This window comes from Orbicella franksi, chromosome 3, assembly GCF_964199315.1.
Source record: "Orbicella franksi chromosome 3, jaOrbFran1.1, whole genome shotgun sequence".
NCBI lineage: Eukaryota > Metazoa > Cnidaria > Anthozoa > Scleractinia > Merulinidae > Orbicella > Orbicella franksi.
In genome coordinates this window covers 34,049,202-34,074,700 of record NC_138147.1, presented here as the reverse complement: position 1 = coordinate 34,074,700, position 25,499 = coordinate 34,049,202, and the positions used below count along the sequence as shown (strand labels likewise).

Sequence of the window (25,499 nt, the reverse complement as noted above, 5' to 3'; positions counted from 1 at the left end):
ATTGGTACCTCTATGGGCTGAAAAAAAATTCAAACCACGCCCACGAAACAGGATCTTGGTACCTCTTAGGGCTTCTTTACAAAAAGTAACGACTATTACCCTCGTCCTTTTAATATAGACGTGCCCCCCGGGAACGATTCCTTCCGTTGCCTCGTGGACTGTCATACGATTGCTTCGACTGAGAGTAAAAAAAACAAAAAAAAAATGGCGGCCGCGTGAATTATTCCCTCGCAGTGTATTCTCCATTTCACTTGATGGCCCACGACGAACAAGAGAGAACCGGATTGCAATATACCATAGCAAAGAGACGATTTATGTTGGATGGCACAAGGAAATATATTAACTGCTATGATTAGTCGATCATACTTCATGCTCTCAGACGGAAGAAACTAACAAACTTCGTGCCATTTAACACTTTGTGCCAGCTTGATTATTTGTTACTTGTTGTTGACTAATTAAAACTTGAACTGAACAAGTTCGGACACCACGACTCCAACAACTTTGAAACTGAATAGAAGCTGAACGAGATAAACATTAATGAGCTGTATACACCGCCCCCCTTCCTCTCAGACGAAAACAACGGCACACCGAATTTTGTTGTTGAACTTGAGTACTCCATACAGCAGTACAATTCTTTATGTCGTGATGGTTCTAGTATCCATTTATTATCAAACATTTAAGACTTTTGTTTGGTTCGAATCGTCACCACAGAGCTACCAGAGGGTGAGAGGTACACGAGAAATTTACTTAGCTATCTTTTGGATAAGATATTTCGTTCGTAGACAAGCTAGTCGACTCAACAAAATCCAGTTGATTTCAACGGCTGAACTCATTTTAATGTAAAGAAGGTTTCCGTGCATGCTTGCAGTACAATGTTCAGACTTCTATTTTAAGGAGACGTTAGACAATCCGTAACCATTTATATTTACATTAATTCAAACGGCTCTCTGTGATTTATGCTAGTTACAATGGAACGGAGACGTTTGTGGAGGTAGAAATGTACAGCTAGTCTGTTGCGGATGGAGGAAAAGGGGGGGGGGGGGGGGAAGGGGGTCCACTGGACGAAATAATGGATTTTAGTGATAAGCAAATCTGTAACAAAGGTAGGGTAAAGACCGCATTTGATTCACTTCAACCACGTTTGTTCCAAAGCAAAGTTCCTGTTTGGAAATTTGTTTGCTAAATAGGCAAGGAGGGTAAAGGTCGCTTTTACTGGCTATTTGGTCATACAGGCAAGTGTTATGTAAAAGCCGGACACATTTGTCAAGTCTTAACGGGCGCAGTAAATGTGTGGTAAACTTGTACAATTGTACCACATAGAAAGGTAACAAATATGGTGAAATTTCTACAATTGCATGACCATATTTGCTCCTTATTCACCACTAATGCAAAGACGGTTAAGATCGTTTTGACTAGGTGTTTGCTCCTGGAGGCAAATGTAATGTACATGTACATATTTGTAAAGATTTGAAAATTGATCAGCTCTTTGTGGGGCGGGGCGGGGGGATATACAATAAATGTATTGTGAAAACTGACTTATTGAAGGAATACACCATGTTATTACTTTCTTTTGAATTGAATAAATTGTACGTCGACTTCGGAGGACTTAGCTGTTAAAAAAATAATAAACATTCCTCATATTAACACTAACAGATTCAAAGCTGCCAGAGTGAAACTGTACAAAGAAAATAATTCAGAGGAATCCACATTGCCTGACTATATGTTGGAGTGATGTTCTATATATTCGTTGGTTTAAAATGTGATGCATGTATGTACATATACATGTACATAAAAGAACAGAATGAGATAAGTCTCAGTTTCTACTATATACTGCAAATATTACAAGATTACTAGCAGGGCATGTATATGTATTGTCAATATTTTACTTGAGAGGGAGTTTTATTTCCTTGATGCGCATTTGGAAATTTGGAACATAGAAAATCAAATGAGCCTGTAAGTTTATTATACTCTGGGAGGGAATGCTTGGATTTTTTTACTGTAAACCTATATGCACCATCTAAGACGTGGCAAACTTCTATGCCAGGGCAACTTGGGGAGCTGGACGGCTTGAAACAATGCCTCTATTCTTAATTTCTTTGTAAAGTCATGTTTGTGATTTTTGCACTCCTCCTTCGATTATACTTTCTATCAGGGCGACGCATCAAGTAACCTAATTCAGCACTTCTCTGATGTTGAACACCTTTACACTCTTCCTTTCAGTGTCTGAGCCAGACTGCTCATTGTCATCATCTTTTTCTGACTCAGACCTGAAATGTTCTGATAACATATGGTCATTGGCTAGTCATATACTTCCTGTAGTCCTCTTTTTCTTCTTTGGAAAACATGGTTGATGAAATGAGAGCTTTGATCATGACTTGTCGGTTCTTTTTCTGTGTAGAAGGAAAGTCAAGAAAAACATTACCATGAGGTCTGATATAATAAATTGGAAACAAAAGTTATTATCAAAAAGCTGAAAATAAACCAATTACAGTCGAACCCACTATTTCAAACGCGCCGGGGTAAAGATAAAATGGTTTGAAATAGTAGTGATAAGCAGAAATTCACAATAACCTGAGGTGAACATTGCTTAATAAGAATTGATGTGCAATTAACATAATGGCAGCGGAAACCTAAGTTCAGCCAAGGACTTGAAGATTTACAGTAAAAGATATCACTATTTCAGGCCAAATTGCTGTATTCCAGCTGAGTTCTGACAACATATATAAGGACCTGACCGTGTTTATCTTTCAACTCTTCCAACTGAGTCTGAAATAAGCAGGGCTATAATTTTAGACCATGGAAACAAAAATCAGTCTTAAATAGCAGGGAGTTCAAAATAACCCACTTTTAAATAGGCAATAACAATTATGACGGGAAAAATAAAGGCAAATCCAAAGGAGCTCTATTGTTTCGGTCATTGTTTAGTTAAACAAAGAGCTGTATGCATAATTAATGTGTGGGGTTATACGGAAATCTTTCCCTCAATTTTGTTTAAGTTTGTTTTGTTTTAGACTGATAGCCCTATAAAGGATAAAGCTACGGTAATGCACTTTGAATTCTGTTCTTGTTGGTCTAACTTTTACTAGAGGAAAAAGAGGTGTGAGGCTTGAACTCGATCATAAACACTCAGTGTATTACATACTACAAATATTTCTCATATGTTACACAAGTCTGATTTCTATCAACTTATAGTGTAAGTTATTAAGTGCTGACATATTTCCTCTTCAGAAAAAAGGTAGAGATCATAGGCACAGGCAAAGCTGCTCCCCAGAAATAACTTTTAAAGACCCCCCTCTTATAGGATTTCCTTAACCTTCAATAGGAAGGTGCAGACAAAAAATGCAATGACCTAGTAAAGCTGCCTGTCTTATCTTATTGAACACACTAGCTGGACATAGGGATAAATTTCTTCGTCAGACTCAGGTGAAACTACACACCCCAATGGCACTAAGGCAAAGTTATCTCAGCTCTTTCATTTTGAGGGCCACTGGCATACCAGTCAGTTAAGTACCACTGGGCCTGTCCTCCATTTTAATTGGTTCACAAAAGGTTTATTGAAATGCAAATTCCCTTCAAAAAATAGAACAATAGAGAAAAAGCTGCACCAAGCCAAACAAGGCCAAGCAGGCACGCAAGAAGCCTGACAGATATTCTACATACATGTTTGTGCAATTAACTAAATTTAAAATCAAAAGACAAAACCATTTCAATCAGTTTTGTGCGCACATAAACACATACGCATTTAAAAGCAGAATGACCATGAAGAAGCAAGTGCGAAAAATGTTTTAGGGCAAATATTCACTTGCTTGTGTTAGCCCGACAACAATTTCATCCGAGTGGATTTTAAAAAGAATACTGTCCACACCCTCGGGAGGTACTCTCATATCGGGTTTATCAGCCGTTCTGATGCTAAATCGCATCGATTTTGGTCATTTTGGTCATTAATAGGGTACGGTTTTCGCATTTTAGTCTTGATATAGGTATGTTTTTAAGACGAAGCCACTGCTTCATCATTATCGAAAAGAAAATCAACAAAAGCCCTTCACAAGTTATGTTTACAAAAATTTAACATTGGCCTGAAATAGGGAATTAATTATAAGGCAGGTCTGAAACACAGTTTTGATTTATCATCAGGTCATAAAAAGAGTTTTATATTTTGGTCAGATCATTAATAGGGTAGGGAAAATCGCAGATTTTGTTCATAAATAGGGTGAGGGTTTTGGGAAGCGGGCCACACCTCCCCACCCAATTTTTCTGGGAGTAACCCCCACCCCCCCTCGACCCCCGCCGCCGGGTGTTCAACATTGTAAAGGATAGTCGCACCAAACCATACAAACTACAAAGAGCTGTCCACACAAGGTCAAATTGAAAAAACATCAACTTGTAATGATTTTGCATTCGTATGATTACAATGTATGTTAGGATACAAAACATAGATTTACATGCACCCACACAATCTGGAGACTTTGGTCTATTATGAAATAATACTACGTACAAAGTCTCTAGAGGCCGGCGACAGTAAGTATGTCTTTTGCAAGCTACAGATGATGTGTTTGTATAGCTAAGTATAGCTAAGTGCATGTCCACTATAAATAAGATTCATCTTTAATTTTGACATTTTTACAAATATCACAGAGCTCAGGGTTAAGGCATTCTTATCACCAGGTATTTACAATATTTACTAGAAAGCCCCCAAAACTGCTTCATTCATAATTAAAGTACCTGCCTACATACATGCGTATAATATCAGTTTAAGTAGTATTAAATACATTCACGAGCAGCGCAATTTATAAAAGTTGTGATCAAGGCGGATCAAGTCTTTCAGGTCAAGTTAAATTTCTCCAACATACATGTTCTAATAACAAAATCTCTAACGAATGTTCTTTACCCTTATCTTCTTTGACGAAAATTCTGTTATTATAAGCGGGCAGACTTTTCAGGTAATGTACAGTGTAGATACAGCGATGTGTGACCACGAAAGGTTTCTACGATTCAGCTTTTAACATACAGTTAGCTGTTCTAACAGCAACGAGATGATCAAGATCAGCAAACAATAAGCATCATCCGTACACCATACAAAAGTGTAATTCCACACGGATACAATTTATGTATTTGGATGTAACCAGCAAAATAAACCTTGCATTTTACTAATACCGAAAAATCCCGCCTTAAAGCCTCCCTCCGGTTGTAAGTCCCCGGATATAACCGTTCTATTTGCTAAAAAAAGATATTATTCCGGATATAAGACCCCAGGATATTAACCCATCTAATGTATATCTGCGAACCTTTCGCGTTTCTTTACAAACATCAATATTTTTAATCCAAAGTTATAGGCTGATAGAGACAGGCTAACATGGTGATAGGGTAATAGCTCTGAAGAGCTTTAATTCGTATCTCAGTTACGTTTTATGTCGTCGTTCCAAAACATTTTGTTTTTACTTATATGCCCCCCCCTGATATAACCCCCACCCTCCCCCCGCCCCGTTTACAAGCCCACCCAAAACCCCTCATGTAGTTACATAAGCCCAGGGCTTTAACGTGGGATTTTATGGTATATGAATATCAACACTCAAACGCTCACAGGAAATGATTCACATGGTACAACATAGCCAAAACTGAATTCCCTGCTTCTACGATGCACGGGTCCCTCTTACTTGATTGAGACACTTAAACCAACTTGACATAATTAGCTATGCATATGAGCACAAAAAGTCAGAATAACATGTCAAAACGACGACTATGGTCTCTTTCAATACTTATGTATTCAGCGGACCATGTAAAAGCAAAATATAGCTCCATCCATTATTTGACTTAAGATTAAGTGCTGAGAATTTCAAAAATCCTACATGCACACTCCGATAGTGCTCATAAAGTTGTTTAACTTAACTGCGATAGGTTCACATTTATTTTATTTGCTGACAAAGGAATAACAAAGCACTTTCAATTTTTCCACCCAGGGGGGTTTTCCCGGATTAAGTTTCACTTGAATGTGTTTTTGCAGGAACTCAAATTACCCTTAGAGGAGGTCATATGATAATCTGACGCCTTTCAGGAAACAAAACACGTGATTCTAAATGTCATTTTTTAGCCCAAAATTTCCATACAAGGCCCCTTACAACAGAATCATCTTGCATATTCAGTATTCTTAGAAAACAAAAGTGAAACATTATCCTTAAGACAACTGTATTCTATTTTGGATAATTCTATATCACATTCAGTATCCCAACAAACATAATCGGATTGGTTAGATTTTGGAGAATGTTAATGAGAGTGGCGGGAATTACTAGTACCAAGCATACCCAAATGACTCAATTTTCCACGTGAACAGTCCCTCTGATTAAAAAAACTCTGCTTCTTTTACTCTCTTGCTTAGCTTTCTAACGGACAGGTCTAAATTATGAAATGCGTACTTTGCAACTGTTGAATACTAAATGCTAACAGGAGCGGTGATATCACGTGTCAGCACGTGATGAGCATATGTTTAGCACGTGGTGCCCATTGCAGTTAAATCACTTCAACGTTAAATGGCAAAGATGGTGGTGGGTGACCTAATGTCCTTAGTTTATTAACTAGGAGCAAGTTTGAGTTTATCTTTCAAAGTTGACAAGGTAGGTTGAAGGTTCTCACAACTTACGCAAGTCTAGTGTTGGTTCTAAATCGATTACCTTTCTACTTCAAAGGTGAGTCGTGGCCCAGTTGTTCAAAGCGTAGAGTTACTCTCCGGTGGATAGCGTCATCTACCCTTTAAACAAGTACATTTACTGGACCTGGTGTGTTATCACTTCACTTGATAGATAACTGAAAAAAGAGCCGAGGTTGAACTAAAAGCAAAACTGTTGCCTTTTCAGGCTTTTTTTGCATTTTAAGTATATGAACTAGGGTATCTAAAAGATCGTACTGTTGCGGCACATTCTGTTGATAGTGACATATTTAACGCAGTAATTCATCTATCCGCGTGTTCCAAGATTTACTATAACCTGTATTTCTTAACTGAAGTAGTGTCAAATCGTGGTGTGTAACTCAAAATCTGTCCTTGAATGCATCAATTCTTAAAGTAGTGTCAAATCGTGGAGTGTAACTTAAAATCTGTCCCTGTACGCATCAACTTCAAGCATGATGACGCATCGATGGTAAGCTGTAACAAGGGCCGGGATAAAAAAGCACATAGTGATCTGAACTTTTTTCGGACAGAAAACGACACACATCAACCTCCCCTTTACCAGATCGCGAAAACCGAAAGATGTGGAAATTGTTGGAGCAGAAATCTAACTTATAGATTATGTACTGTTACGCATTAAATATCTCTAGAATGTTGACAGACTGTGTCGAGGACGCGTGCATCGTGATGTGTGAAAATGCTAAAACTTTAACTTAAATTCATGTTTGGATGAAAAGGAATAGATCGCAGCATCTATGAAATTAGCGTGTTCTACGGTTTTCGTTTGGTTTAGTCATTCTACAAGCTTTAGTAACGACGATTTCTCTTCACTTAAGAATTCGACCAAGGAGGCGAGACTGCTAAGAAATGACATACTAAGTTTAAAATTAAGATGTCACAATTAATCGTCGAGACTTACAAACTTTCACATACTACATTAAGAAAAAAAGGAAGATTTGTAAAAGTCAAGCACGATCTCCTTCACATCGTTTTAAAATAGAGGTAAATCAGAGCAAAACATAACCACTATTAAACCTTTCTCACTGGAACCTACGCGAAAAGATGGAGTCACATCGTCGTGTTGATCGTGGCGCAATGCACTTTAGTAAAAAGTGGCGCAGTGCACCCTGGTTAAATGCAATGCATTCTGGTAAAAAGCGATGAATTCGAGAATTCGTGCTCCCTTCTACATATTTTTCTTAAATCCTGATTATGTTGCTGCTCGCTCGCTACGCTTGCTCCACAGCAATAAAGAGCATCATGATTTTTGCTACTTCTTCTTGTGGATACTTGCAGATCTATTATCACATAACACAAACCTTTCTGTTTTCTTAACGTGAAATCAAATTTCCAAGAAATATTTTGAAATAATTGTTCAACAATTTTAGCGACTGGTAGTTGTACCTGAGATAAATGTAAGACATTTTTGTGTGGCTCGTATGAGGTGTGTTGCCAGATTATGAAACGATCGGATTTATTTATTTATTTGTCCACGAGAGTCGAGCGCCTGTCAAGGGAAAAGAGGTGTGAAGGCTTGAACAACTCATAAACGCTCAGTGCACTACATAACACAAATATTTCTCATATATTACACAAGTCTGATTTCTATCAACTTATATTGTAAATTATTAAGTGCTGACATATTTCCCCTTCAGAAGAAAGGAAGAGATCAAAGGCACAGGCAAAGCTGCTCCCCAGAAATAACTTTTAAAGACCCCCTCTACATAGGATTTCCTTAACCTTCGATAAGAAGCTGTGGATAAAGGCTGCGTGTCTTATCTTATTCAACATACTAGCTGTACATAAGGATAAATTCCTTCGTCACACTCAGGTGAAACTGCACACCCCAGTGGCACTAAGGCAAACTTATCTCAGCTCTTTCATATCGAGGGGCACTGCCATACCTTTCCCACTGGACCTGTTCTCCATCATTATTGTTAAGTGTTGCATACACATCTCGCATATTAGCCTATAAAATAATATATACGACTTATAAGAATCAAAATAACTGCAATAAATAAGGATAAATAATTTCAGGATCGCAAGCTTACATTTGGACCTTTGACGGCCATTTAGATTGTATATGACATTCATCTTGATGCTCTTGTTTGAGGTCTTATTAAACAAACATTTTTATATTGATTTTGCCCCACAGAGGTTTATTCAAATGCAAATTCACTTCAAAAAAATAGAATAGAAAAAAAGCTGCATCAAGCCAAACAAGTCCAGGGAGGCATGGAAGAAGCCTGACTAATGTTCTACATACATGCTTGCCTAATTAACTAAGCTTAAAATTAAAAGATAACACCAGTTCAACCAGTCTTGTGCGCACATAAACACATACGCAGTTAAAAGCAGAAGGGGTTGAACCAAAAGCAAAACTGTTGCCTTTTCAGGCTTTTTTGCATTTTAAGCATATGAACTAGGGTATCTAAAAGATAGTTAAAAGCAGAATGACCATGAAGGAGCAAGTGCGAAAAATGTTTCAGGGCGAATATTTCACTTGCTTGCGTTAGCGCGACAATAATTTTTATCAGAGTGCATTTTTAAAAAGAACGCAGTTAAAAGCAGAAGAGGTTCAACTAAAAGCAAACCTGTTGCCTTTTCAGGCTTTTTTGCATTTTAAGCATATGAACTAGGGTATCTAAAAGATAGTTAAAAGCAGAATGACCATGAAGGAGCAAGTGCGAAAAATGTTTCAGAGCGAATATTTCACTTGCTTGCGTTAGCGTGACAATAATTTTATCAGAGTGCATTTTTAAAAAGAACGCTGTTCAACTTCCAGACTACAAAGAGCTGTCCACACAAGGTCATATTGAAAAAATATCTACAACGGTTTTACATTCGTATGGTCAAAATGTACAGGATACAGGCACAAAACCTAGATTTACATGCAAACACACTTGTAAAATCTGTTGACTTCGGTCTATAATGAAATAATACTACGTACCGAGTCTCTAAAGGCGATACAGGATACAGGACGGTGACAGTAAGTATATCTTTTGCAAGCTAAGATGAGTACAGTTGGAAGACAAATATCAAAGAGCTCAGGTTTAAGACATTCTTATCACCAAAAAATGATTTACGAATTCTTCGTGTTCTTCCAACATCCCAAGTGGTTTATCGTGCCTCTAAACCATAAAAACTTGTGGTCTATTGCTTTTATATAATAATTCAGAAGACACGCGAAATTTCCATGAGTTTACTGGCACAATAAACCATACCTGATTGACCAATCAGAGCGCGCGCATTCATTTAATTATTATATAAAACGTAATGACAAAGTCCACTATTGCTCTGTGGATTATTTGATGTCCTTGCATCATGGTTAGCAAGTTGAGGTCCCCTCTAGAAAGTTTTTTTTTTTTACTTTGGTTATTTTTTACTTGTTCGTATATTTTTTATAAGTTTGTAAAGCGCCATGAACTTAGGATATGTGCACTATATAAATACGATGATTATTACTATTATTAAACTACGATTTGATGACACGTTGCGAGACGGCGCCAGTTTCGGTAAACCCAGAAATTAATAGAATATGCTACTTCAACATACCAAACCTACCAAACCCGTCAACACTTGTAAGAAATATTTCTTGACAAATGAAGTTTTGACCAGCAACCCTGCAGCGCGTCGCCAACTCTTTTTATATTTTGTGTTTAGACATGAATTTGTTTACATTGCTCGAATTTAGATCTTGTTTTCACAAATGAAAAGGTGAATTGCCTATTATGACCACAAAACACGACCTTTTGGCAAGTTAATTAAACAACAAAGAAAGGTTGTTTTCTGACGACCAATTTTGGCCACAATGAATTTGCCGAGCTAGAAATCGGAAAATTTATTTTCTGACCACAGATCTGAGGGTCTGACATCATGACCATTTGCCGAGCTACACGGAAGATTTGTTTCCGTGCCATAATTCACGGCCATTTGCCGTCACCGAGCTACAAAACATTCACTCCCCATAATACAGGCTTTAATTACTTGTTGTCGAAGGCTAGAGGGTTGAAATCACAGCGCCAAACTACACCTTTGTAGAAACAATACACACTCTCTTCGAATCTGTACGGCGAATATGTGACTGCGTGCATGCGCTCATGGCGTAATTTGTCCCTGCCGTGGTGGGGGGGGGGGGGGGAGCGGTGGGGGGCAAATCGGCGAACAAATTCGTCCCAAAATATCTCGATACAGACTGGATTAGGATTTCCTTACACACCGTGAACGCAATAACAAAAACCCTAACAAATGTTCTTTACCCTTATCTTGTTTGACGAACAATTGTTATAAGTATAAGGGACAGACTTTTTAGGTATTGCACAGTGTATTGCGGAAAATTTCAAAGATTCAGTGATGTGTGACCAAGAAAGTTTGCCAGCTTTTACGCATGTAAGGTCTTTTCCACGATTCAGTTTTTGAAATAGTTAGTTGTTCTAACAGCAATGAGATGATCAAGATTAGCAAACACAAAGTATCATCCGTACACCCTACACAAGAGTAATTCCACGCAGACACAATTTATGTATTTGGATGTAACAAGCAAAGTAAACCTTGTATTTTGCTGATATATAAATATCAGCACTCACAGGAAATGACCCAAACACATGGTAAAACATAGCAAAAACTAAATTTGCTGTTTCTACAATGCAAGAGTCCTTCTTACGTAACTCAGACATTCTTAAATCAACTTGACATAATTAGCTATGCATATGAGCACAAATAGTCAAAATAACATGTCAAAACAAAGACTGTGGTCTCTTCCAACACTTATTCAGCGGACCATGTAAAAGCAAAATATAGCTCCATCCATTAGCTTACTCAAGATTAAGAGCTGAGAATTAATGTCAGAAACCCTACATGCACTTTCCGATAGTGCCCACAAAGTTATTCAGTTTAACTGGGATAGGTCCACGTTCATTTTACTTGTTAACAAAGGAATAGACAAGCACTTCCAATTTTTCCACAGAAGCCGGGCTTTTTCCCGGATTAAGTTTCACTTTAATGTGTTTCCGGCAAGAACTCAAATGACCCTTAGAGGAGGTCATATGATAATCTGACGCCTTTAAGGAAACCAAACACGTGGTTCTCAATGTCATTTTTTAGCCCAAATTTCTATACAAGGCACCTCACAAAAGAATCATCTTGCATATTCAGCATTCTTAGAAAATGAAAGTGAAAAATTGTCATTGAGACTTACCTGTATTCTATTTTGGATAATTCTATATCACATTCAGTATCCCAACAAACATAATCGGATTAGTTAGATTTTGGACAATGTCAATGAGAGTGGCTGGAATCGCTAAGCATACCCAAATGATTCAATTTTCTACGTGAACAGTTCATCTGATTAAAAAAACTCTGCTTCTTTTACTCTCTTGCTTAGCTTTCTGATGGACAAGTCTAAATTATGAAATGCGTACTTTTTAACTGTTGAATACTAAATGCAGACAGGAGCGGGATATCACGTGTCAGTGCGTAATATGCATATATTAGCACGTCGTGCGCATTGCAGTAAAATCAATTGCACGTTAAATGGCAATGATGGCGGTGGGTGACACTAATGTCCCTAGTTTATCAACTGTGGGCAAATTTGAGTTTCAAAGTTGACAAGGTAGGTTGAAGGTCTTCACAACTTACGCAAATACAGTGTTAGTTCTAAAGATACAAAATTATTACTTTACTAGTTCAAAGGTGAATAGCGTTATCTACCCTTTAAACAAGTACATTTACTGGACCTGGTGTGTTATCACTTCACTTGATAGATAACTGAAAAAATAGCCGAGGTTATTACTGTGCAAATGAACTAAAAGCAACACTGTTGCCTTTTCAGGCCTTTTTACACTTTAAGCATTTGAATAAAGAGCATCATGAGTTTTGCTACTTGTTCTTGTGGATACTTCAACAATTTCAGCGACTGGTAAGTGTACCTGAGAGAAATCTAAGTCATTTTTATGTGGCTTACACCAAGTGTGTAGCCAGATTATGGAACAATCGGATTTATTTATTGATTTTTATTGATATGTCCACGAGAGTCGAGGGCCTGTCACGTGGTCTAGTGTCGTGTGGTGCACTAATCAGAGTCAGCAATTTTGAGTGTAAGCGTGGTCTCTAGTTCCCCCTGCTTTTAGTTTTAAAGGTAAGTAGTTTTTGCCTCGTGTCCACGTGACTTTCGTGACTAAAGTCACGTGGACACGAGGTAATAGTGCGAATCGCACATTCTTGTGTAAGACATTCCTGTGTAACCATTCTTCAGTGCGTTCCTAATGTAAGATTCCTGCGAAGATAGGTAGATAGATATGGTTCAGGCAACTTGCGGGTTAATCAATTTTGGCTTCTAAAGATAGGTACAAAACCGACGATAAATTGACAGCATTTGGTGCTATTGATTTTGGAAATACGAATTTCAACCACGCTGCACAGATTCGAGACACTTTATTTATATTCTTTTTTTCTGTTATGACATTTTTCTTATTTTAGACTGATAGCCCTATAAAGAATAAAGCTACAGTGATGTACTATGAAGTCTGTTAATGATGGTCTAACTCTTACTAAAGGAAAAAGAGGTGAGAAGGCTTGAGCAACTCATAAACACTCAGTGCGTCACATAGCACAAATATTTCTCATATATTACAATTAAATCATTAAGTCTGATTTCTATCAACCTATATTGTAAATTATTAAGTCCTGACATATTTCCCCTTCAGTAGAAAGGAAGAGATCAAAGGCACAGGCATAGCTGCTCCCCAGAAATAACGTTTGAAGGACCCCCTCTACATAGGATTTCCTTAACCTTCAATAGAAATGTGCAGAAAAAAAATGCAACGACCCAGTAAAGCTGCCTGTCTTATCTTATTCAACACCCTGGACATAAGGATAACTTCCTTCGTCACACTCAGGTGAAACTGCACACCACAATGGCACTAAGGCAAACTTATCTCAGCTCTTTCACATTGAGGGGCACTGGCATACCTTTTAGTTAAGTCCCACTGGGCCTGTTCTCCATCATCATTGTTAAGTGCATTATACACATCTCGCACATTAGCCTATAAAATAACATATACGACTTATAAGGATCAAAATAAGTGCAATAAATAAGCATAAATAATTTCAGGATCGCAAGCTTACATTTTGGACCTTTGACGGCCATTTAGATTACACATGGTAGACATCCGGATACTCTTGTTTGAGGTCTTATTAAACCAACATTTTTACATTCATTTGATTTTAATTGGCTCACTAAGGTTTATTGAATAGAAAAATGGGAAAAAAGCTGTCCCGAGCCAAACAAGTCCAAGGAGGCATGCAAGAAGCCTGAAAGATGTTGTACATACATGCTTGTGCAATTAACTACGCTTAAAAAGAAACACAACAGAAACAAAACAAAACAAAAAAATCAGTTCAAGCAGTTTTGTGCGAACATAAACACATACGCAGTTAAAAGAAGAATGGCCATGAAGGAGCAAGTGCGAAAAATGTTTCAGGACAAAAATTTCTCTTGCTTGTGTTAGCCCGACAATAATTTCGTCAGAGTGGATTTTTAGATAGAATACTGTTCGACCCCGGGGGAGCGGGGGGGGAGGGAGGAGTACTCCCTTATATGGTTTTTCAGCCGTATCGATTTTGGCCATTTTGGTCATTAATAGGGTATGGTTTTTGCATTCTAGTCTTGATACGGGTATGTTTTTAAGAAGAAGCCACTTTTTCATCATTATCGAAAAGAAAATCAACAAAACCCTTTACAAATTATGTTTACGGCAATTTAACATCGGTCTGAATCAGAGAACTAATTCTAAGGTAGGTCTGAAACAGGGTTTTGATAGAAGTGTCAGGTCGTCAAAAGGATTTCAAATTTTTGATCAGGTCATAAATAGGGTAGGGAAAAATCACAGATTTTGGTCATAAATAGGGTATGGGTTTGGGAAGCGGGCCGCAAAACCCCACCCAATTTTTCTGGGAGTACCCCCCCCTCCCCAATTCAACATTGTAAAGGGTAGTCCCACCAAAACTATCCAGACTACAAAGAGCTGTCCACACAAGGTCAAATGGAAAAAATGATTTTAATGATTTTACATTCGTATGATTAGAATGTATAGGATACAGGTACAAAACCTAGATTTACATGTACACACACTTGTAAAATCTGGTGACTTTGGTCTATTATAAAATAATACAACGTACTGAGTCTGTAAAGGCCTACAGGATAACGGACGGCGACAGTAAGTATATTTTTGGCAAGCTACAAATTTTTTCAACATACATGTTATAATAACAAAACCTCTAACGAATGTTCTTTACCCGTCTCTTCTTTAACCAACAATTGTGTTATAATTATAAGGGCAGACGTTTTAGGTAATGTACAGTATATTGCGGAAAATTTCAGATACAGTGATATGTGACCAAGAATTCTACGATTCAGCTTTTGAAATACAGTTAGTTGTTCTAGCAGCAACGAGATGATCAAAATTAACAAACACAAAGCATCATTCGTACACTACACAAGAGTAATTCCACACAAACAAAACTTATGTATTTGGACGTAACCAGCAAAATAAACCGTACGTGTATTTTACTAATACCGTAAAATCTCGCTTTAAGCCCCCCCCCCCCCGGTTATAAGGCCCTCCCCAGGATATAAGCCTTTCTAGTTGCTAACAAAGATTTAATACCGGATATAAGCCCTCCCAGGATATTAGCCCATCTAATGTATAAGTGCGTTCCTTTAGCGTTTCTTTACAAACATCAAAAATTTTTTATCCAAAGTTACAGCCTAATAGGGTAATAGGGCAATAGCTCTGAATGTAATGGTATGTTAGCTTTAATTCGTATCTCAGTTACGTTCCATGTAGTCGTTCCGAAAACTTTTTTTTATTCCGCGTATATGTCCGCCCCCCCCCCCCACCCCCGGATAGAAGCCTCTCTCCGTTTATAAACCCACTAAAAACCCCTTATGAAGTTACATAAGCCCAGGCCTTCAACGTAGGATTTTACGGTAGATAAATATCAACGTTAACACTCAAACGCTCGCAGGAAATGATTCAAACACATGGTACAACATAGCAAAAAACTGAATTCCCTGCTTCTACATTGCATGAGTCCTTCTTCAGCCTTGTTTTCACTAGCGACGCAAGCACAAGAGCAAGCAATAGGGATGACCCAAGTGAAAACGAAATTCGACGCAAACACAAGCAAAAGTAAAATCATCCGAACCTTCCAAACTGTTTAAGCGCGAGGTAATCTGGATCCAGTGTTTTTTTTTTTTTTGGCCAAACATAACCACATGTGGTAAATATCCTTGTGCTTGGGTTATACCTTAGCGGTATTTCGTTTTCACTTGTTGCAGCGCAAACGCAAGCATAAGCGCAAGCACAAGAAAAAGGAAAAGTTTTGATCCTTGTGCTTGTGCTCATGCCTGCGTCGAGGCCGTTTTCACGGTGAAATAAGAATTATTGTGTTTGTGCTTGTGCTTGCGTCGCTAGTGAAAACCAGGCTTTACTAAACTCAGACATTCTTAAAGCAACATGACATAATTAGCTATGCATATGAGCACGAAAATCATTTAATCAAAATCACACGTCAAAACAAAGATTGTGGTCTCTTTCAACACTTATATGTTAAGTGGACCACGCAAAAGCAAAATATAAATCCATCCATTATTTTACTCAACATTAAGTGCTGAGAATTTCAGAAATCCTACATGCACACTCCGATAGTGCTCATAAAGTTGTTTAACTTAACTGAGATAGGTTCACGTTCATTTTGTTTGCTGATAAAGGAATATTATAACAAAGCGCTTTCAATTTTGACCCAAAAGGGTTTTTTCCCTGATTGACTTTTACTTGAATGTGTTTTTGGCAGGAACTCAAATGACCCTTAGAGGAAGTCTTATGATAATCTGACACCCTTCCGTAAACAAAACACTTCTGAATGTCATTTTTTCGCCCAAATTTCTATACAAGCAAGGGCAACACGAGCATCCTGCATATTCAGCATTCTTGGAAAATTAAAGTTAAGTTTTGGATCTATATCAAATTCATGTGTCTCTGAGCTCTTTACACTCATAATCAGTCCGTAAATGCATGTAAGCTTTGTCTTAACTTCATTTTAATAAAAAAATTGTCCATTACTGTCAGTGTTTTTTTTGAAGCCAGCACAGTTAATTTTAGCATCAATGTAGGCTACTGACACAAAACGTTTCCTGCAGCCTATGGAGGGGAGAAATCAGGAGCCTGTTGTGTCAAGCGTTGTCGCTTTTCAGAGAGCTGTAGCATCAATAGCTTTCAAAATGTGTTTCGTTAATAAACGCAAATGCAGAACAGCTTGCTGTAAAGTTGGATTGATAGCCGGAGAATTATTATTGTCATCACATTGTCTTTGGTATTGGGCTGTCTAATGCAGAGGAACACGCATGCAACTTGACAGTCCATTGTCTTGAGTTGAAGTAGAGACAAAATGGGCAAAGATCATCTTTGAATCTCTTTGGCGTTTACTTTGAAATGCCCCTCGTCGTTTTCCTTCACTGTTTCTCCCCCCAGATAGGTAAGAAAAGATAAAACAATGTTGAAAGTCCGGAGCTTTGTTTAGGCTTAAGGTCCAGCCTTCCTTAGGCCACTACTTTGTCATGGCGATCATTGCCAATATCCTCGAATTGTTTTTCATTGGAGTGAATTCCCCCATCAGGATCAATTATCTTGTTATTTATTCCCCTAGAAATATAATCTTTAACCATAAAAACAAAATATCAGCAGAAAATTCAATGACAGAGAAGCATGCAGGGATGGAAAAGTATTGCACAAATTTAAGGTTTACCTTTGAAGTAGTTGCATACGAATGCGATATACTTTCGCGCCTCTGAATTTCAACCAACGTTTTAACTCATCGTTTTTTAACTGTTCAACTTTCCTTCCTCTAAATTTTGCATCAAAGACAAAGCGTATACCTCTCGTTTACTTTTTATGCCCCTCGTCTTTTTTCTTCACTGTTTCTCCCTCCAGATAGGTAAGAAAAGATAAAACAATGTTGAAACTCTGGAGCTTTGTCTAGGCTTAATTCCTCGGATTGTTTCTTATTGGAGTTTCTCCCATCCGGATCAATTATCTTGTTAGTTATTCCTCTAGAAATCTAATCTTTCACCCTGAAAATGAAATATCAGCAGAAAATCGAATGACAGAGGAGCAGGGATGGAAAAGCACTGCACGACTTTGATGTTTACCTTTAAACTAGTTGCATACGAATGCCATATACACTCGCCCCTCTGCATTTCATCCAACGTTTCAACTCATCGTTCTTTAACTGTTCAGCTTTCTTTCCCTTTATAGATGTCCCAGGAGCATCGTCCTCTGTTAAGATTGTTCGAAAAGACTTCTCGTTGTTCGACTGTTATTGGCATCTTCAGAGTCATCTTTTGCACGCTTCGTTTGACTCCAGCTTCCTGAATGACGCCGATTCCAGTCTTTTCTAGAAAAGAACGGAAGTTACATGCAAGTATGACCAAGTTCACAAGTTGTTAATTTTACTTTTCGGAAAGTGGGATATTTTGAGTTAGTATTTTGGTACATGTGCAAACTTTTAGTGTACACAGGAATGCAGTATTCAGTTGCAAAATTTCTGTGCGGTTATGTTTATGCTTTGAGTCACAGGATATGACACTGATAGTGTTAGAGCATCAAGAAATTGTCAGTAGCAAGCTAGTTTTAGTTGCACAAACGCTTTCGCACTAACAGTTGCTCTGAAGCAAGCCTTTCTCAAGTCAAGTCTTCGTTGACCTCCAGTCTCGTGGCTTTCACCCTTCCCTTTTTTCTTCGTAATAAATTTTAATAAATTTTTAAATTAATGCATTTTGTCTGTTGCTTACATAACAACACCGAACCTAACCTGGCCACACAGGCGAAGCTAATAGCCCTCGAGCTATCAAAATGATGGACGAAACGTCGGCGTAGAAGGAAAAAATACGAATGCATGTGGGTTAGAGCTACTCGTCTGGAGCAAATGTTAAAGAAAAGGAAAAGAGTTGGACACAAGTGTTGCGTTGCTGCAACCTCTATTAATCGAAGCAAACTGATTTATCATTTCCACGACTGAGTTTCCTTCGGATAAGCCAGATCAACAAAGAAGGAAAAGCGGGAAACACTTATGAAAAGGAGAGATCCCTATTTTACCTCGGTAGGAAATCATTTTTGCTGATCGGAACACTTCTTACCAGGTGATTTTAAACTGAGTACGCTTATTCAATTTACTGCGTGGGCTGCCTTTTCTCGGGATCTTTCGCTTAGTCGGTCGTGCGTTACGCGAAAGAAAATCGCGAGAAGAAATCTCGCCCCCAGGATTTCACGCGGCCATTTAAACGACATGTACCAGTAATTGTTTGCATACTGTCACGTGAACCATTTACGGGCCCAAGCCTTACGGACCGCGTAACAACCTAAGCACTCTGTGTAGACGGGAACGCTTGCTACGCATAAGGTCATGAGTAGTGCAGTGCAGGATTCTTTCTTTGGGTCATTTGGTTGCTGTTTTGAGGCCTACAAATGCGTAAGTTTTTTACTTCTAGACATTTATCAGATAATAATACGAGAACGAGTACTAATAGAGAGCTGTTAAATTTATTATTATCGTATATATTTGAATTTTGCAGACTTTTAACCGCTAACTAACTTGAGTGCATGAAGCATCGTAAACTTAAATTAGGTTAAACAAGATTTTCACCGTATCCATACTTTGTCATAAGACTCAAGCTTACAGTTTTTGATAGTAAGAGTTAAATTTCACCGTTTTCAGTGACAGTTTCGCTGGCTTGTGTCTTATGCCCCCTTTTCAGACCTCGTGCGCATCTTAACACGACTCTATTTGTACGGCCTAGGATGTAGAACAGTCTGACGAGTAAGCCATTATATTTGAAGTTGGCTCCTCTTTGCTCCCCAAAATGTACTTAGCTTTATGCTTCAATTTCTTCTCTACAATGCTCGAACAGTGCTCCTACACAAAATTTTAAAATGTCTGCCTTAAACTTAAGCTTACATTCCTATTTCATGCAGGTACACGTGTCAGTCGCTGAAATTGTTGAACAACAATTATTTGAAATAATTTCTGCTAAATTTGAAAGTCGTTTTTTTTATAGATGTCATGTTAAGGAAAACAGAAAGTTTTGTGTTATGTGATAATGCCTCTGCAGGTCTCCACAAGTAGAAGTAGCACAATTCATGATACGCTCTTTTTTCAGTTAGCTATCAAGTGAAGTGATAAAACACCAGGTCTAGTAAATGCACTTGTTCAAGGGGTTGATAACTATCCATCGGAAAGTAATTTAATTATACAACTTGAACAACTGGACCATGTCTCACCTTTGCCTTTTTATCATGTGCTTATAATTACAATTGTGGAGATAGAAGTTTTCAGTGAGAAATAACAGAAGAACAGAAGTAGCAAGGTAATGGATTTGTATTTTTAGAACTACCGCTATACTTGCTTTATGTAACTTTATGAGCACCATCGAAGTGTGCATATAGGATTTCTGAAATTCTCAGCACTTAACCTTGAATCAAATAATCAAATAATTTGCATGTTCTGCTGAATTAAGTGTTGACAGAGACCACAGTCTTTGTTTTGACAAGTTATTTTGACTTTTTGTGCTCATATGCATACTAATTATCTCATGTTGGTTTAAGAATGTCCGAGTTTAGTAAGAAGGACTCGTGCATTGTAGAAACAGGGAGTTCAGTTTTTTACTATTTTTTACCATGTGCGAGTGTTGATATTTATATATTAGTAAAATAAAAGGTTTAATTTGCTGGTTACATCAAAATACATAAATTGCGTCTGTGTGGAATTACTCTTGTGTAGGGTGTACTTGTGATGCTTTGTGTTTGCTGATCTTCATCATCTCATTGCATGATTGCTGTTAGAACAACTAACTGTATTTCAATAGCTGAATCGTGGAAAAGACCTACATGCGTAAAAGCTGGAAAACTGCCTTGGTCACACAACACTGAATCTTATCTTGAATAACTTTATGAGCACCATCAAAGTGTTCATATCGGATTTCTGAAATTCTCAGCACTCAATCTTGAGTCAAGTGTGATGCTTTGTGTTTGCTGATCTTCATCATCTCATTGCATGATTGCTGTTAGAACAGCTAACTGTATTTCAATAGCTGAATCGTGGAAAAGACCTGCATGCGTAAAAGCTGGAAAACTGCCTTGGTCACAAAACACTGAATCTTATCTTCAATAACTTTATGAGCACCATCAAAGTGTTCATATCGGATTTCTGAAATTCTCAGCACTCAATCTTGAGTCAAATAATGGATGGACTTATATTTTGCATATGCATGGTCTGGTGAATAAACTGTTGAAAGAGACCACAATCTTTGTTTTGACACATTAATTTGACTTTTTGTGCTCATATGCATACCTAATTATCTCAGGTTGGTTTAAGTTTAGTAAGAAGGACTTGTGCATTGTAGAAACAGGGAATTCAGATTTTAACTATTTTTTACTATGTGTGAGTGTTGATATTTATATATTAGTAAAATACAAGGTTTACTTTGCTGGTTACATCAAAATACATAAATTGCGTCTGTGTGGAATTACTCTTGTGTAGGGTGTACGTGTGATGCTTTGTGTTTGCTGATCTTCATCATCTCATTGCATGATTGCTGTTAGAACAACTAACTGTATTTCAATAGCTGAATCGTGGAAAAGACCTACATGCGTAAAAGCTGGAAAACTGCCTTGGTCACACAACACTGAATCTTCCGCAACTGTGCATTACCTAGAAAGTCTGCCCACTTATAATTACGTGTACAACAATTGTTTGTCAAAAATCAGAAGATAAGGGTAAAGAACACTCCTTAGAGTTTATGTTATTATAACATGTATCCAACTCTGAAGAAATTTCATGTGCACTCATGATGTAGGTCCTCTATAACTTGACTTATAGACTTGATCTGGTTGACATTGCTTTTTACATAACTTTTATAAACTATGTTGCTCATGAATGTATTTAATATTACGTAAATATTATACACAGGTGCCTGGGCAGGTACTTCAATCATGAATTTATCAGTTCTTTTTCTCAAGAGTTTCCACCACAATAATTTCTCCATAACAATAAATATGATTCAACAAGTCATCACTAAAAATAAACTTTCGACATTAGTTCACCCACCGCCATCATTGCCAGTTAACGTTGAAGTGATTTTATTGTAACGCTGTTGAAGAACTTTGAAACTTTGGAAGAATATTTTCTACCACCACGTGCTTGTAGGATAATTATTAATACAGTATATATAATACATATACATGCAGATACACGTACTGACACGTGCAAAAAATATACTTACTCTCATTGTCCTGTAGGCCTTTAGAGACTCAGTACATGGTAATATTTCATAATAGACCAAAGTCACCAGTGTGTGTGCATGTAAATTTATGTTTTGTACCTGTATCCTATACATTTTGATCATATGAATGTCAAATTGTTGTAGATATTTTTTCAATTTGACTTTGTGTGGACAGCTCTTTGTAGACTGGATGGTTTTGGTGGGACTACCTTTTACAATGTTGAACAGCATTCTCTTAAAAAAATCTACTCTGATAAAATTATTGTCAGGCTAACACAAGGAAGTGAAGTATTTTCCCTGAAACATTTGTCGTAGTTGCTCCTCCGTGGCCATTCTGCTTTTAACTGCGTATACGTGTTTATGTGTGCACAAAACTGGTTGAACTGGTTTTTGTTTTTAAGCCTGGTCAATTACAGATTCATGTATACAGAACATCTGTCAGGCCTCTTGCATGCTTCCTAGGACCGTTACCAAATTCATTCAACACAATCATCACTTTAAAAAGATTGAAATAAACTTACAGGTATATTTTAAGCTGACAAGGGGGTTTCCATTTCAATTACTATTTCTTGGTTTTCAAGAAGTTAAAAATAGATTAGTTTGACTCTTTCAAAACAGCAGGTGTGCCTTGGCAATTATCTCTTAAATATCACATTTATTATCCCAACAAACATCATGATTGGTTAGATTTTTGACAATGTTAATGAGACTGGTTGGAACTGCCGAGTTTACCCAAATGCCTTAATTTTTCACTTGAACAGTCATTCTGATTAGGAAACTCTGCTTCTATAACTCTCTAATTGTTTGGCTTTCTGATGGAGAAGACAATCGAAAATTATCAAATGCGTACTTTTTAGCTGTTGAATACTAAATGCAGACAGGAATGGTGCTATCCCATGTTAGTACCTGATCTGCACATATTCATATATATATATTAAAAATAATTATACAAGCACGTGGTGGTTGAAAATATTCAACCCAAGTTTTGGGAGAGTAATCACCGATAGCCTGCTTGTATAAATAATTTGCTCGAATAATTAATTCACATCAAAGTTCACACTGTTGGAAAGTACAGTTGCATTAACTGTGAGTACGTTTGAGTTTATCTCTCAAAGATAGACCAAGCAACGGATGGGCACCAGCATGGCGTCTCCATACAAATCTCTATAAATTTGGGTAAAAAATTTCTCTGCATATCTCGCATAAGAAAAATTGCTGTGACAAGAATTTTGGTGAGAGTCTTTGCATATTTACCTTCTTTCATTTCCCAGATTCTGGACTTTGTCTATTGAGCGGTTTTGATTTTTATTTTGATCTATTTTGAATTGTGTGACACTGAAAACCAGCAATTAATCGTATTCAACGTCTGGGCCGCCTGTGCTTTCTCTCGCCGCGCTTCTCCCCTATTTTTTCGCTCGCCGTTTTAGCTCTGCGCCCCAACTAACTGAACGCCTGGAAGAGGCTAAACCGTAATCGGCCTGTGGGTATTAGGGGAATAATGCCCTGGAATTAGCCAATCAGAGCGCGCGTTATATCCACTACAAACACAAGCCATATAATAAAACCTATTAATTAGACAGACCAGAATGCACATACCAGAATTTCACGGTTTAGGTAGATTTGATTTCGCTAACGTTCGCCGGTAATCAAACTACTGAAATTGTTCCCGCCTGCTGACAAACGCGGATGAGTTTGTTTAGGATAACTGAGTCATTTGTGATCAGAGGGTCTGAATGGGGGAGGGGGAGAGGGGGTAAAATTTTCGACCTTTGTCGGTTGTCGGTAAATCTTAGTTAATAATTAAAAATGCAAGTTAATGATTTGCATTTGTTATGTAATTTGCGCAGTTTTAAGACTTTAAACTCTAGACGAAGTGTAAAATTTGTAATAATTCATTATTTGATTGTACTTAAGGTAGCTCAAAACAGTTCCCAGTACTTAGATTTTGATGGTCGTTATAACCACTTTTTATCACTTGATACTACAATCATGGTTTCAAAAAACTGCCCAATGATTGGTGAACACGTTGTTATCATTTTCGTGACACAATAGTTTGCCATAGCAACAGTATGACCTGCTTAAAAACATCCTTAACTACAGCTTTAGGAGCTTATAATTCAAAAACGGCATGGTGAAAGTTTTCTATATTATCACATTTTGATGATAAGATGTAGCTTTTGGCAAAGTTTAACAAAGTTACGTACATAAGGTTCAGAGCCACCTTAAATTTTCAAAATTTTAAGGTGGCTCTGAACCATAGGTACAATTTTTTTTTTTAAACTTTGCTAAAAGTTACGTCTTATCATGCTTATTAAAATTTAATAATATATAAAAAAAATCCCACTCATAGCCCGACCGCGTGAACAAACAATGCGCAGTGAAAATACAACAGCGGGGCGTCTCGTCGGCTCGATTACGAGCAGCTGCTCTAGAAATGAGCCCTCTGTGCTGCTCCTCGAAAAGGAGGATCCCGGGGCTTTAAAGTAATCTGAAGACAGGAAATTCTGTAATTGGCTAAATTTGGAATTAATGCCGTTACGTCTGGTGATCTGGATCGGACATTTCCTGAGCTAGGAATAAATTCAAAACGCTACTCTTTCTGTATAGAAACATCCCTATAACGTCGGACCATGTCGGTTGTCGGTTAGAATTTTTTTGTCGCTACTCGGTACTTTTTTCCTCGTTTTGTCGTTAGTCAGAAATATTTTTCGCCCTTCGTCGCTAGTCGGTTAATCCCATTCAGACCCTCGTGATCAATGTTTGCGAAACGAAAACAGGCTAGATTTCACGATGACATTCTACGACTTCCGCTTTCAGTTCTTCAATGCGTACGTGTGGTGTTGAAGTGCTCGTTATGAAAATGATAGCTAGCTCACAAACGAATGCGCATTGAATTAAAATCTACTAAACAATTAAGCAACTGTGGAAATGAGTATCGTTTTTGCCGTCGCTACCGCTTGTCAGCGCTGCCGAATTTGGCTCGTCCCTCAAATGTGCTTACGTCTGCCGCTTGTCAGCGCTGCCGAATTTTGCTCGTCCCTCAAATGTGCTTACGTTTGTTAATTTTCACTCATCCTGCTTACCTGAAACGTTTAGGAAGTTTCTCTTGTCGCCAGAATCAGTCACTTCCACGTATAACCGTGGCCATGAACAGGAGATGTATTCCTACATAGAACGAGCATCTACTTAGTAACTTGAATTAGAACCCCACTGTTGTTGTCAGGCCAAACGGCGAATCCGTCTGGTCACTAGAACTGAATTCTTCTCAGTAGTAAAATGCCCTGACCTGAAGTCTCGTTAAAAGCTTTCCTAACACCAAGCTTCCAGAATCAGTTCATGTCCATTTTATCCACCGATAAAATAGACAACAGCGCCCTGAGCAGAAGGCTGTTCATGTTGTCTGAAGAACTAGAGATCAATGCAATGATCACGAAGTCAGAAGCACTCGAGCGCAATGTAAAAGCTTCGTGTTCACGTGACCAAAGTCCTTGGCAACGAAGCCTT

At 37.8% G+C, this 25,499-nt stretch overlaps 1 protein-coding gene and 1 long non-coding RNA gene across 4 annotated transcripts in view; one reads left to right on the top strand and one right to left on the bottom strand.

The window, feature by feature from the left end:
• Positions 1-25,499, top strand: part of LOC145482237 (uncharacterized) — a 157,550-nt gene that overhangs the window by 25,875 nt on the left and 106,176 nt on the right. The gene's annotated exons all lie outside the window — the stretch shown is intronic.
• LOC145482287 (uncharacterized) lies at positions 1,047-25,499 on the bottom strand. 3 transcript variants are annotated; one of them, XR_014048745.1, is made up of 6 exons: positions 25,282-25,493; positions 25,079-25,160; positions 17,868-18,112; positions 13,628-13,701; positions 8,563-8,627; positions 1,047-2,390 (listed from the first exon to the last, which is right to left on the bottom strand). It is a non-coding gene; the product is annotated as an uncharacterized LOC145482287 (long non-coding RNA). The 3 variants fall into 3 exon arrangements; XR_014048746.1 differs by lacking the exon at positions 1,047-2,390 and adding an exon at positions 8,063-8,165 and having other exon boundaries at positions 25,282-25,494; XR_014048747.1 differs by lacking the exon at positions 1,047-2,390 and having other exon boundaries at positions 8,063-8,627; positions 17,465-18,112; positions 25,282-25,499.